At 36.3% G+C, this 13,466-nt stretch overlaps 1 protein-coding gene across 3 annotated transcripts in view; it reads right to left on the bottom strand.

Annotated features, from left to right (window-relative positions):
* Window positions 1-13,466, bottom strand: part of ADGRB3 (adhesion G protein-coupled receptor B3) — a 731,117-nt gene that overhangs the window by 377,711 nt on the left and 339,940 nt on the right. The window lies entirely within an intron of this gene.

The raw sequence follows: 13,466 nt of genomic DNA, 5'->3' as shown, positions 1-13,466 counted from the left end.
CAGACGATGACTCAACAAAAAGCGCCATGAAGATACAGCATAGAAGCAGCAGTTTGAAAAATGCCTGGGCTATATGGGAGGGAGAAAAATTTGTATACTAATCCCAGATCTTATGCTGGAGGGATAGATTTCACTAGGAACAAAGGACAGGCTCCATCTCCCTTCCTTGCCCCATCTAAACATACACACTCCTCCAGGAAAGAGTTCCAGGCCAACGCTCATTACCCAGCTTGCTAACAGTGTACCATAGACATGCATTTTCCTCTTGCCAGGCCTTCCCTTCAAGGTCTCTCCCATAGAAGAACCACACAAACCTTGCTGACACAGGCATTCTAGCTGAACACTTGTGTAGATGCACCCATCCAATGAGCCTCCCTTGGTCACTATAAGCTATAGGTTCCTTCCCACTAGCATGGATATTTTTGGCACCACATGACCCACACCCACATTCTCCTGCAGTTCAGTGTTACTGTTTCTCTGGCAAGGGCCTGGTCTGAGTCATTTAACCCCAAGGCAGTCCCAGACTGGCTCACTAACAATACAGGAACCAACAGGCAACAGAACCATTACAGATGATGGGACTGCAAAAGTGGCTCAGCCACAACAGCAGGGCACATACACATAGGAAATATCCCTGAAGCTCCAGGTTCTAGTGAACAGGATACATTGCAATGCAGGGCACCATAGGACTTCTTTTACATAAGGCCATTACGTTTAAGAGAAGAAATAGCTAACCTTCCTAACACATAGAAACAGACACAGAGAGTTAGACAAAATGAGGAGACAGAGGTATATGTCCCCCATAAAGCAACAGGACAAAAGCAAAGCAAGAGACTTAAATGAAATGGAGATAAGTAATATGCTTATAGAGAATTTAAAGTAATGGTCATAAAGATACTCATGAGCTTTGATAAAAGAGTCAAGAATCTTAGTGATACTCAACAAGCAAATAGAAAACATAAAAAAGAACCCGTTTGTGATGAAGAACTCAATAAATGAAATAAAAAGTGACAAAGTGGAATAAATAGTAGACTAGATGAAGCAGAAGAACAGATCAATGACTTATAGGAGAGAGCAATGGAAAGCAATCAGACTCAGGAAAGAGAAAAAAAATACTAAAAAGTGAAAAAAAGACTTAGGGAATTCAGCAACACAATCAAGCATAATAATTTTCACATTACAGGGGTTCTAGGAGGAAAAAAGAGAGAGAAAAAGGGAGCAGAAAAACTTATTTGAAGAAATAATAGCGAAAACTAACAAATCTGGGGAAGGAAACAGAAATCTAGATCCAGAAAGCACAGAGAGCCCCCAACAAAATCAACTCAAGAAAGCCCATGCCAAGACACATAATAATTAAAAGAGCAAACATTAATGATAAAGAGAGAATTTTGAAAGTAGCAAGAGAAAAGAAAAGTTACATACAAGGGACATATCATAAGGCTATAAGTTGACTTTTCAGCAGGTCAGAAGGGAATGATATGATGATATAATCAGTGCTGAAAGGAAAAAACAAGACCAACAAAACAAAACAAACAAAAAACAGCAGCCAAGAATACACTATCCAGTAAGGCTATGATTCAGGATAGAAGAGATCAAGAGTTTCAAAGACAAACAAAAGCTAAAGGAATTCATGACCATGAAAGTAACCCTATAAGAAATGTTAACTGGGACTCTGAGTGGAAAGGAAAGACCATAAGCAAGAATAAGAAAAGTAAGAAACAGAAAAGCAGTAAAAATAATTATATCTATAAAAATCAGTCAAAGGAGTCACAAAATTAAAGGATGTAAAGTATGACATCATATACCTAAAATGTGGGAGGGAGAGAGGTAAAGAATGGGTTCACTTAAGTTCATTTAATTTAAGTTAATAGAAACTTAACAGAGACTGTTATATGCAGAAGATGTTATATACAAACATCATGGTAACCACAAATTAAAAACCAGTAATAGATATGTAAAAATGAAAAAGAGAAAGGAACCCAAGGATATCACTAAAAAAAGCCATCAAACTGTAAAAGAAGAGAGCAAGAGAATAAAAGAACAGAGAACTAAAATAACAACCATAAGACAGGTAAGAAAATGGCAATAAAAACATAACCATTAATAATCACTTTGAATGCAAATGGACTTAACACTCAAATCAAAAGACAAGGGGTGATGGAATGGATAAAAAAAAAAAGATCCATGTATATGTCGCCAATAAGAGACTCATTTCAGACCCAAAGACACATGCAGATTGAATATGAAGGAATGAAAAAACATTTTTCATGCAAATGGCAGTGAAAAGAAAGCTAGATAGCAATACTTTTATCAGACAAAATAGACTTTAAAACAAAGACTGTAACAAGAGAAAAAAAAAAAGGAACACTATATAATTATAAAGGAAACAATCCAACAAGAAGATATAACAAATTGCAAATATTATAGACTCACCACGGGAGCACCCAAATACATAAAGAAGCTAAAAACACATAAAAGAAGTAATTGATAGTAATATAATAAAAGTAGGGGACTTTAACACCCTCTTACATCAGGGGGAAGATGTTCCACACGGAAAATCAACAAGTAAACAGTGACATCTGATCATTCTAATATTCAGAATATTCCATCCTAAAACAGCAGAATAACATTCTTTTCAAATACACATGAATCATTCTCCAAAAGACACGTATTTGGCCACAAAACAAAGTTCAACAAATTCAAAAACTGTGAAGCTGAAGTCATACCATGCATCTTTTCTGACCATAATGCTATGTTACCAGAAATAAACCATAAGAAATATCTGGAAAGAATACAAATGCATGGAGGTTAAATAATATGTTACTCAAGAATGAATGGGTCAACCAAGAAAGCAAAGAGGAAATAAAAAATAGATGGAGACAAATGAAAATGAAAACACAATTGTCTAAAATCTTTGGGATGCAGCAAAATCTGTTCTAAAAGGGATGTGTATAGCAATATACGTGTACCTCAAGGAAGAAAGAAAAATCTCAAATACACAACCTAATCTTACACCGAAGAGAACTAGAAAAAGGAAAACAAAACTCAGAGAGAGGAAATAATAAATATCAAAGCAGAAATAAATGAAATAGAAATTAAACAAACAAACAAACAAAAACCAATTGAACAGATCAATGAAAACAGGAGCCGGTTCTGAAAAGATCAACAGAACTTAAAACTTTAAAATTTTTTTAAAAATATTTTATTTATTTATTTGACAGAGAGATCACAAGTAGGCAGAGAGGCAGGCAGAGAGAGAGGAAGAGAAGCAGGCCCCCTGCCGAGCAGAGAGCCTGATGTGGGGCTTGATCCCAGGACCCTGGGATCATGACCTGAGCCGAAGGCACAGGCTTTAACCCACTGAGCCACCCAGGTGCCCCAGAACTTATAACTTTAACTAGACTCACAAAAAAAGGGGAGGGGAGGAGAGGGCTGAAATGAACAAAAACAGAAATGAAAGAGGAGAAATAAAAAAATGACTCCACAGAAATGCAAAGAATTATGAGAGAATATTATAAAACCATATATCAAAAAACAATGTAACAGAAATAGATAAATTAATAGAAATATATAAACTCCCAAAACTGAATCAGAAAGAAATAGAAAATTTGAACAGACCAATTGCCAGCAATGAAATTGAATTAGTAATTAAAAAAAAGAAAGAAATAGAGGGGTGCCTGGGTGGCTCAGTGGGTTAAAAGCCTCTGCCTTTGGCTCAGGTCATAATGTAGCCCCACATCGGGCTCTCTGCTCAGTGGGGAGCCTGCTTCCCCCTCTCTCTCTGCCTGCCTCTCTGCCTACTTGTGATCTCTGTCTGTCCAATAAATAAACAAAATCTTTAAAAACAAAACAAAGAAAGAAATAGAAATATATAAACTCCCAAAACTGAATCAGAAAGAAATAGAAAATTTGAACAGACCAATTGCCAGCAATGAAATTGAATTAGTAATTAAAAAAAAAAAAAAAAAAAAAAAAGAACTCCCAACCAACAAAAGTCCAAGACCAGATGACTTCTCAGGTGATGTTATCAAGCATTTAAAGAGGAGTTAACACCTATTCTTCTCAAATTATTCCAAAAAATGGAAAAGGAAGGAAAACTTTCAAATTCATTCTATCAGGCCAGGATTATTCCCATACCAAAGCCACAGAAAAAAGACAATGCATAAAAAAGAGAACTACAGGCCAATATCTCTGGTGAGCATAGACACAAAAATCCTCAACAAAACATTAGCGAACCAAATCTGACAATACATTAAAAAGAATCATTCACCATGATCAAGTGGGATTTATTTCAGAGATGTGTTCTTGCCTCAATATTCACAAATCAACCAATATGATACATCACATCAATAAGAGAAAGTATATAAACCACATGATCATTTCAATGGATACAGAAAAAGCATCTGACAAAAGTATAACATTCAATCATGACAAAAAAACCTCAACAAAACAGGTTGAAGTGAACATACTTCAACATAATAAAGGCCATATTTGAAAAATCCACAGCTAACATCATACTGCATAGTAAAAAGCTGAGAGTGTTTCCTCTAAGGTAAAGAACAAGACAAAGCTGTCAATCCTCACCACTTCTATTGAACATAATACTAGAAATCTTTGCCATAGCAATTAAGCAACACAATAGAAATAAAAGGCCAGATTGGTAAGAAAGAAGTAAAACTTTCCCTATTTGCAGATGACATGACATTGTATATAGAAAACCCTAAAGACTCCATCAAAAAATGACTAAAACTGACATTAATTCAGTGAGGTCATGGGATACATAATCAATGTACAGAAATCCATTGAATTACTATATACTAGTAATGAAGTAGCAGAAAGAGAAATTAAGAAAACAGCCTCATTTATAATTACACCTCAAATAATAATATATCTAGAAATAAACTGAACCATGGAGGTGAAAGACCTGTACTTTGAAAACCACAAAACTCTGATGAAATAAATTAAATGACACAAATGGAAAGATATTTCATCCTCATGGATTGGAAGGACAAATATTGTTAAAATACCTGTACTATCTAAAGCAATCTATAGCTTTTTTTTTTTTTAAGATTTTTATTTATTTGGCACAGAGAGAGCATGAGAGAGAGCACAAGCATGGGTAGTAGCAGGTAGAGGGAGAAGAAAGCTGGCTGAGCAGGGAGCCTGATGTGGGACTCTCTTCCAGGACCCTGGAACCATGACCTGAGCTGAAGACAGACACTTAACTGACTGAGCCACCCAGGTGCCCCAAGCAATCTATAGCTTTAATGCACCCCCGTCAACATACCAACAGCATTTTTTCAGAGACTAGAATTAATAATCCTAAAATTAGTATGGAACCACATAAGATATCCAAAGCAATCTTGAAAAGGAAGAACAAAACCACAACTGCAGATTTCAAGATATACTACAAAGCTATAGTAATCAAAACAGTTTGGTACCAACAAAAAAATAGGCACATATATCAATGGAACTGAATAGAGAGCCCAGAAATAAACCCATGATTATATGGTCAATTATTCTTCGACAAAGGAGGCAAGAATATGCACTGAGGAAAAGACACCTCTTCAATAAAGGGTATTCGGAAAACTGGACAGCTACAGGCAAAAGAATGAAACTGGGATACTATCTTTCATCACACACAAAAATAAACTCAAAATGGATGGAAAACCTAAATGTAAGACCTGAAACCATAAAGATCCTAGAAGAGACAAAGGCAGTAATTTCTCTGACATTGAATGTAGCAAACTTTTTCTAGATACAGCTCTTGAAATAAGGGAAACAAAAGTAAAAATAAATTATTGGGATGATACCAAAATAAAAAGCTTCTATACACTATAAGAAACAATCAACAAAACTAAAATGCTACCTAGTGAATGGGAGAAGATATTTTCAAATGACATGTCTGATAAAGGGTTAGTATCCAAGTATCCAGTTATATAAAAAATTTATACAACTCAACAGCAAAAAAATACAAATAAATTAAAAATGGGCTGAAGACATGAACAGATATTGAAGACATCGAAATGGTTAATAGAAAAGATGCCGACATCACTCATCATCAGGGAAATGCAAATTAAAACCATACTGAGATATCACTTCACACCTGTCAGAATGGCTAAAATAAAAAACACAAGAAACAGTTAAGTATTGATGAGGATGTGGAGAAAAAGGAACACAGATGCAAACTGGCATAGTCACTGTGGCAAACAGTATGGAGTTTCCTGAAAAAATTTAAAATAGAAATACCATGGGCACCTGGCTGGCTCAGTTGGTTAAGCATCCAACTCCGCTTCAGCTCAGGTCCTGATCTCAGGGTCCTGAGATTGAGCCCTGTATTGGGTTCCACACTCAGTAAGAAGTCTGAGATTTTATCTCCCTTTCTCGCTGCCTTTCCCACTCCTGCTCTCCCTTTCTCTCTCTCTCTCAAAACAAAAACAAAAACAAAAAACAAACAAAACCCTGAAAAAACAATAAAATAAAATAGAAATACCCTATGGTTCAGTAATTGCACTACTGGGTATCTGCCCAAAGACTATGAAGACACTAATTCAAAAGGGCATATGCAACTTTATGCTTATTGCAACATGATTTTCAATAGCCAAATCACAGATGCATCCCAAGTGTCTGTTGATAGATGAATGGATAAAGATGTGGCATATTTATATAATGCAATATTACTTGCCATTAGCAACAACATGGATAGATCTAGGGAGTAAAATGCTAAATGAAATAAAGCAGTCAGAAATAGACAAATACTGTATGATTTTACTCATACATGGAATTTAAGAAGCAAAACAAATAAAGAGAAAAGAGACAAACTGAAAAACAGACTCTTAGCTATACAGAAAAAAATTGATGGTTATCAGATGGGAGGTAGGTAAGGGATAGGTGAAATGGGTGAAGGGTATTGAGAGTACACTTATCATGATAAGCACTAAGCAATCATAGAATTATCAAATCACTATATGGTGCACCTGAAACTAACATAACACTGTACAGTAACTATACTGGAATTAAAACAAAAAACATATCCATTTTTATTTAATAAAGTGAGCTTAGTAATTTTTGTCTTAACTTTTAAAATAAACACATCTTTATGTAACAGCAAAAAAAAGTTTTTATGAAAATTTTAGCTTAAGAAAATGCTCTAAGTTTTAGAGATGTACTATGACATCTCTAAATAAAAGCTAGGTTACATTAGCTTTACTTAAAAAATAAATAAACAATAACAATAAAACAAAATAACCAAAAAAAAATTAGTGATATCTTCAGCAGCAGAATGAACAATTAAGATGCAAAGCTTAAATTAGTTTGATGGCCAGAGAAATCTGCCACCAATTGTCATATTTGCTTATCTCACATTTCAAGGGAAGAACAACACTTAACAATGTGGTATAACAGCAAAGTAAGAAAAGGTAAGGAGATAGCAATGATCCATTATATTTTTATTTGTTTACTAAAAGGTCAGTATCATTCCACTGGTAAAGTTGTGATAAGATTAAATTTTCAAAAGGGTATGAAATTAATAAAGAACTAACACACCAGAAATTATTGAAATAGAAAGGTTAATGTGTAATAACTGTAATTATCAATTTCCCATTAAGAAATATGACAACAAATCCTTTAAAGTATGCAATCAATCTGAACTAATCCAAAGGTTATGAATTAGTTGAAAAAAGTGTTACAAATTATCTTGGCACTTCAGATGATACTTTTTTTTAGCCTCTAAAACTCTCTCTAAAAATATTTTGATAAAATAAACTTCTTCAGAGATAAACTGTATTTCCATTATGTCATGCTAAAAAAAATAACAGATTTAGACATTTTATTTGTTCTTATTTTATTCTTTCATTATTCTCCCCCTCTGTCCTCAGTGGCAGTGACTGACCACTGACTAAAGCCCCAAGGATTGAACACCATAATAGTCTAGCCCTTGCAGATCTCTAAAATTTCAATGGACCCTGCTGTGGAATGACATTAACATATTTAATCATGATCCTGGGCGATCAGAAAGGACTGACCCTCAGAGTAAAAGGCAGCTGGTTTGCCAAGAAGATATGTACTACCAAGTTGAACTCCAGTTCTGCTCTTGATAACTATTTGCAATTTTCTGTTCAGGTCATGTGTCCCATAACTTCATGTTTGTGCACTGAATCGTTGACCCTCCTCCCTTACATTAGAAATATCTAAACAGAGTTAATGGGTTCATTCCTTGTGCTCTCTTATCTTACACACATCACACTATCACACTGAAGTATATTTGCCTGTATGTCTTTCTGTGCCAATAGTCTTTCTGAATCTTGAGGGTAGGTTCCATGCCTTATTCACAGCCTTAGAATGTAGTAGAGTAAAAGTTTGTTAGAGTGCATTTCAGTTATGATGTCCTAATTATACCTTTGTAATGTAATACAGTGGAAAGGGCTTTGGAGCCATAGCTGTCTAGATTTTTATTTAAATATTTCAAATTATTATTTATGTCTTTGGACCCATCAGAGACTCAGTTTACCATGTCTCCTGTAAGATTAGAAAAAATATGCCTATAGAGTTAAAATTTCTTTTTAATCTTTTTTCTTTTCTTTTCTTTTTAACTTCAAATGAACTCATGCAAGCATAACAGAGTGAGTACAGCTACTGCATACCGGAAAGCTTGCGTCCTCACAGACCCTACATGATTTATTTCTTGGAGACTTTCAACGCCTATCCCTTCATTCATTGTACATTAAGTGCATGTCCACTTCAGGGCCCTTGAACTAGCATTTCCTTTGGCCTGGAAGAGTCTTCCCACAGAAATCCACATGTTTTTGTTTGTTTGTTTGTTTTTTGTCATTTCCTCAGAGAGGTCTTACCTGACTCCCTACACAAAATGGTCTCCTTGTCATTCTCAATCAATTTACCCTTCTTCATTGTGCTCAGCCTTACTAACCATTGTGTATCTGTCTCTTGGCTTATATGTTTTCTGGCCTCTTCCATTAGAATATAAGCCTTGTGAGAAAGACTTTTTTTTTTTTCCTGTTACATTCCCTGCACCTAGAAAACTTTCTAGTATGTTGAAAAAAATGAATGAATTAATATGCCAATGTCCTTCTATGTTTATGTTAGGTCATAGGACTAAGTAAGGCACACTTGAAAGCTGTGCTAGCGTGTTTATCAACATTGAAAACACAGAAAACATTGGTATCAAACAGCATGAAATAAATAAACTTTCTGACTTAAAGAGACAGTGTAGCTTCTGGCCTGAAAAGTGTCCTGTTCAGTAGATACGGTGCGAGGAAAGTCGCAAAGAGAAATGAGATTGATAGGGTCTACCTAAAAAAAGAAAAAAATGTCATAAAACTCAGTCTTCAGTTTTGTGCTGGCCGTACAAATCACAGCTGTGATACTCAGAGCTTCAGAGGACTTGAATGTTCTCCATTAGAAATAGAATGTAATTAACAGCTGCCAAGGTAAACATCATCTAACTACTTCAGAACAGCTCCATTATTTTGGCAAACCCTACCTCCGTGAGGGATTTTACCTGCACAGATCTAACGTATCCTTCCCCTCAAACAAAAACATAACATTGACTTAAATCTTGCGGAATAAAACAGTCACGTATTCTATTTGCAGTAAAAATTGTACAGAAGGCAGTGGATGGCTCAACTAATCAGAGCTAGAAAAAAGCAGTCTTTCATGCCTGGGTCAGCATCAAATGCAGCCCGAGTCGGTAGTAAATTAACGTCATTGCCATCTGACAGCTGCTTAGCAGGCTTCTGTGAAATGAGTTGTTCTCAGCCCAGCCCTTTGCAGACAGGTGCCCCATCACACCACCAGCTTTCACAATTGGCACTAATTAGTATCCTTCCCGGCACTGTCATTGAAAAGCACCCAGAACAAATATCTTGTAATATTTGTACACATGAGTATAGACTGTTGGCGGCATTTATAAAGGGTATAAAGAGTGTTCGGTTGAGACAGATAGCCATCCAGAACATGTTTAGTTGAAAAACAATTCCAGGTTCTTGATCTTCCTTCTACAACACAAGTAGACTGTGCAAGTTTTTCTCCTTACCTTAAGCCTACACTTTTGCTATTTCTAGAATGACCAATCCCTGTTTATCTGTTGGACTGTTTTTTCTCTTTTCTGGATGAAGAAATAGAGTTCAGATTGGGTTTGCTCACCTTACCTGTTCTCCATTTCAAATTGTCCTTTACTTCCACTTGACCTGCCTTGTTTTTATCTCTATGATTTTATGATTGAAGGCTATGGTTAGGTCTATGATTTTGAATCCCACCCAATCCTCCTCAATCCTCCCCTCTCATAAAAATACAGCCTGACACAGTGTATCTTATTTAAATACTGCTACTTTCCCTTCAACTACGGTCTTCTTTCTGTTTCTCTTCAAAATCAAAATCAGAAGTATGAAATCTGATCTAAAACCCACAATTCTTTAAATTGCAAATTAAACTCAACAATTCCCTACTAAGCATTGTCTCTGGAAATCTTATTAGTATATTAAGTTTAAAGAACCGCTGGAGTCACAAAACCTGGATTTAAATTGTGGTTCTACTATTTACCACATAGGCCACTGGACAAATTGTCATTCCCCTAGGATTTTCTGATTTGTCTGTGAAAAGAAACAAATGTCACTATATGTTTGTTGTGAAGGATTAATACAAAGCTGAGGATATTTAGATAAAAGATATTCAGTGACGGTTAGCCCTTATTTTCCCATATTCAATTTCTAAGCCCTCTGAATCTTAGCTATGTATTATTTCTCACATCTGTCCTTCTTTCCTATAGGGAAGAGATGCATGCTGGTCTAGGTCTTCAGTACCTCATCACAAGAAGTACCCAGGAATAAACCTAACCAAAGAGGTAAAGGATCTGTACTCGAGGAACTACAGAACACTCATGAGAGGAATTGAAGAAGACACAAAAAGATGGAGAAACATTCCATGCTCATGGATTGGAAGAATAAACATTGTTAAATGTCTATACAGCCTAGAGCAATCTATACTTTCAATGCCATCCCAATCAAAATTCCACCAGCATTTCTCAAAGTGCTGGAACAAACAATCCTAAAATTTGTATGGAACCAGAAGAGACCCTGCATTACTAAGGATATGTTGGGGAAAAAAAAAAAAAAAAAGACTGGGGGCATCATGTTGCCTGATTTCAAGCTTTATTACAAAGGTGTGATCACCAAGACAGCAGGTACTGGCACAAAAACGGACACATAGACCAGTGGAACAGAGTAGAGAGCCCAGATATGGACCCACAACTCTTTGGTCAAATAATCTTCAACAAACAGGAAAATATATACAGTGGAAAAATAGTCTCTCCAACAATGGTGCTGGGAAACTTGGACAACTATGTGTGGAAGAATGAAACTTGACCATTCTCTTACACCATACACAAAGATAAACTCGAAATGGATAAAAGACCTCAATGTAAGACAGGAATCCATCAGAATCCTAGAGGAGAACATAGGCAGTAACCTCTTCAACATCAGCCACAGCAACTTCTTTCAAGATATGTCTCCAAAGGCAAAGGAAACAAAAGAGAAAATGAACTTTGGGGACTTCATCAAGATCAAAAGCTTCTGCACAGCAAAGGAAATAGTCATCAAAACAAAGAGACAACCCACAGAATGGGAGAAGATATTTGCAAATGACACTACAGACAAAGGGCTGATATCCAAGATCTGTAAAGAACTCCTCAAACTCAACATTCAAAAAGCAGTTAATCATGTCAAAAAAAATGGGCAGAAGACATGAACAGACACTTCTCCAAAGAAGACATACAAATGGCCAACAGACACATGAAAAAATGTTCATCATCATTAGCCATCAGGGAGATTCAAATCAAAAACCACATTGAGATACCACCTTGTATTAGTCAGAATGGCCAAAATCAACAAGACAGTAAACAAGTTTTGGAGAGGACATAGAGAAAGGGGAACCCTCTTAAACTATTGGTAGGAATGCAAGTCGGTGCAGCCACTTTGGAAAACAGTGCAGAGATTCCTTAAGGAATTAAAAATAGAGCTTCCTTATGACCCTACAATTGTACTACTGGGTCTTTACCCCAAAGATACAGATGTAGTGAAAAGAAGAGCCATCTGGACTCCAATGTTCATAGCAGCAATGGCCGCAGTCGCCAAACTGTGGAAAGAGCCAAGATGCCCTTCAAAAGATGAATGGATAAAGAAGATGTGGTCCATATATACTATGGAGAATTGTGCCTCCATCAGAAGGGATTAATATCCAACTTTTGTATCAACATGGATGAGACTGGAGGAGATTATGCTGAATGAAATAAGTCAAGCAGAGAGATTCAATTATCATATGGTTTCACTTACTTGTGGAGCATAAGAAATAACATGGAGGACATTAGGAGAAGGAAAGGAAAAATGAATTGGGGGAAATTGGAGGGGGAAATGAACCATGAGAGACTGTGGACTCTGAGAAACAAACTGAGGGTTTTGGAGGGGAGGTGGTGGGGAGTTAGGGGAGCCTAGTGGCAGGTATTAAGGAGGGCACGTATTGCATGGAGCACTGGGTGTAGTGCATAAATAACAAATCTTGGAACACTGAAAAAATTAAAAAAAAAAAAAGAGTGCCAGCTCACTGCAGGGAATAGGGTCTAGCGGGCTAAGACCCCCCCCCCTCACTGCTCATTGGGAGGGGGCTCTTGTCAGTATCTCCAAAAGGGCTTTAGAATCTTAGGCTGCAGCACCTAGAACTCACACATAATCTGAAACTCTCATAGGTTGCTGAATCATCAACTCTCACCTATAGCTCGAGTTAGGCTTTCTTTTTCTTCCAAATTTCTTGTATCTAAAAATCTCCCTATCTTTCTTTTTTGAGCCAAGCTGCAATGCAATATTTGCAAATATATCTTGTAGTAGTTTATACAAAAGTCAGTATGATCTGTGAAGTGTTAGCTTGGTCTGTCCCACTGTTCCACTATTGTTATAGGATCTTAATATCAACCAGACTGAACTACTCACCATTTCCCAAAGAAAGTCCATGGATCCTGCCTTTGCTCCCTGACTTAGGCTCTTCTGAAACTTGAAGTGTTCCCTCCAAATATACTTGCTAAATTGTTATCTTTTCTTCCTCTTTCCTGAATTCTTCTCAGATAACTGCAATCATGATATGATCTCTGGATTCAAGCCTCAAAGAAGTAATCTTGCTCTATCTTACATTATTATAGTGTTTGTGTTCTTATCTTATCTATTGTACTAGATCATAAACTCCTAAAGGGCTTGCACGTTCTTATTCAACTATGTGTCCCCTGTAATTTCTATCTCACTGTCTGCACACAAAGGTACCTGCTCAAAGCGTTTGCTAAATTAAACTGAAGCTACAGAAGGATTTTTCCCTTCTGTAGCTATCAACCTCACTAGCTGACAAGGTAAAAATACAGCAGTCCATGATGATTCAAAACAATGAAATATATAATAATGGGGAAATTGTAC

This window comes from Neovison vison, chromosome 1 (assembly GCF_020171115.1).
Source record: "Neovison vison isolate M4711 chromosome 1, ASM_NN_V1, whole genome shotgun sequence".
Classification (NCBI taxonomy): Eukaryota; Metazoa; Chordata; class Mammalia; order Carnivora; family Mustelidae; genus Neogale; species Neogale vison.
The sequence above is the reverse complement of the archived record's forward strand: the minus strand, read 5'-3'. Positions and strand labels throughout refer to the sequence as shown.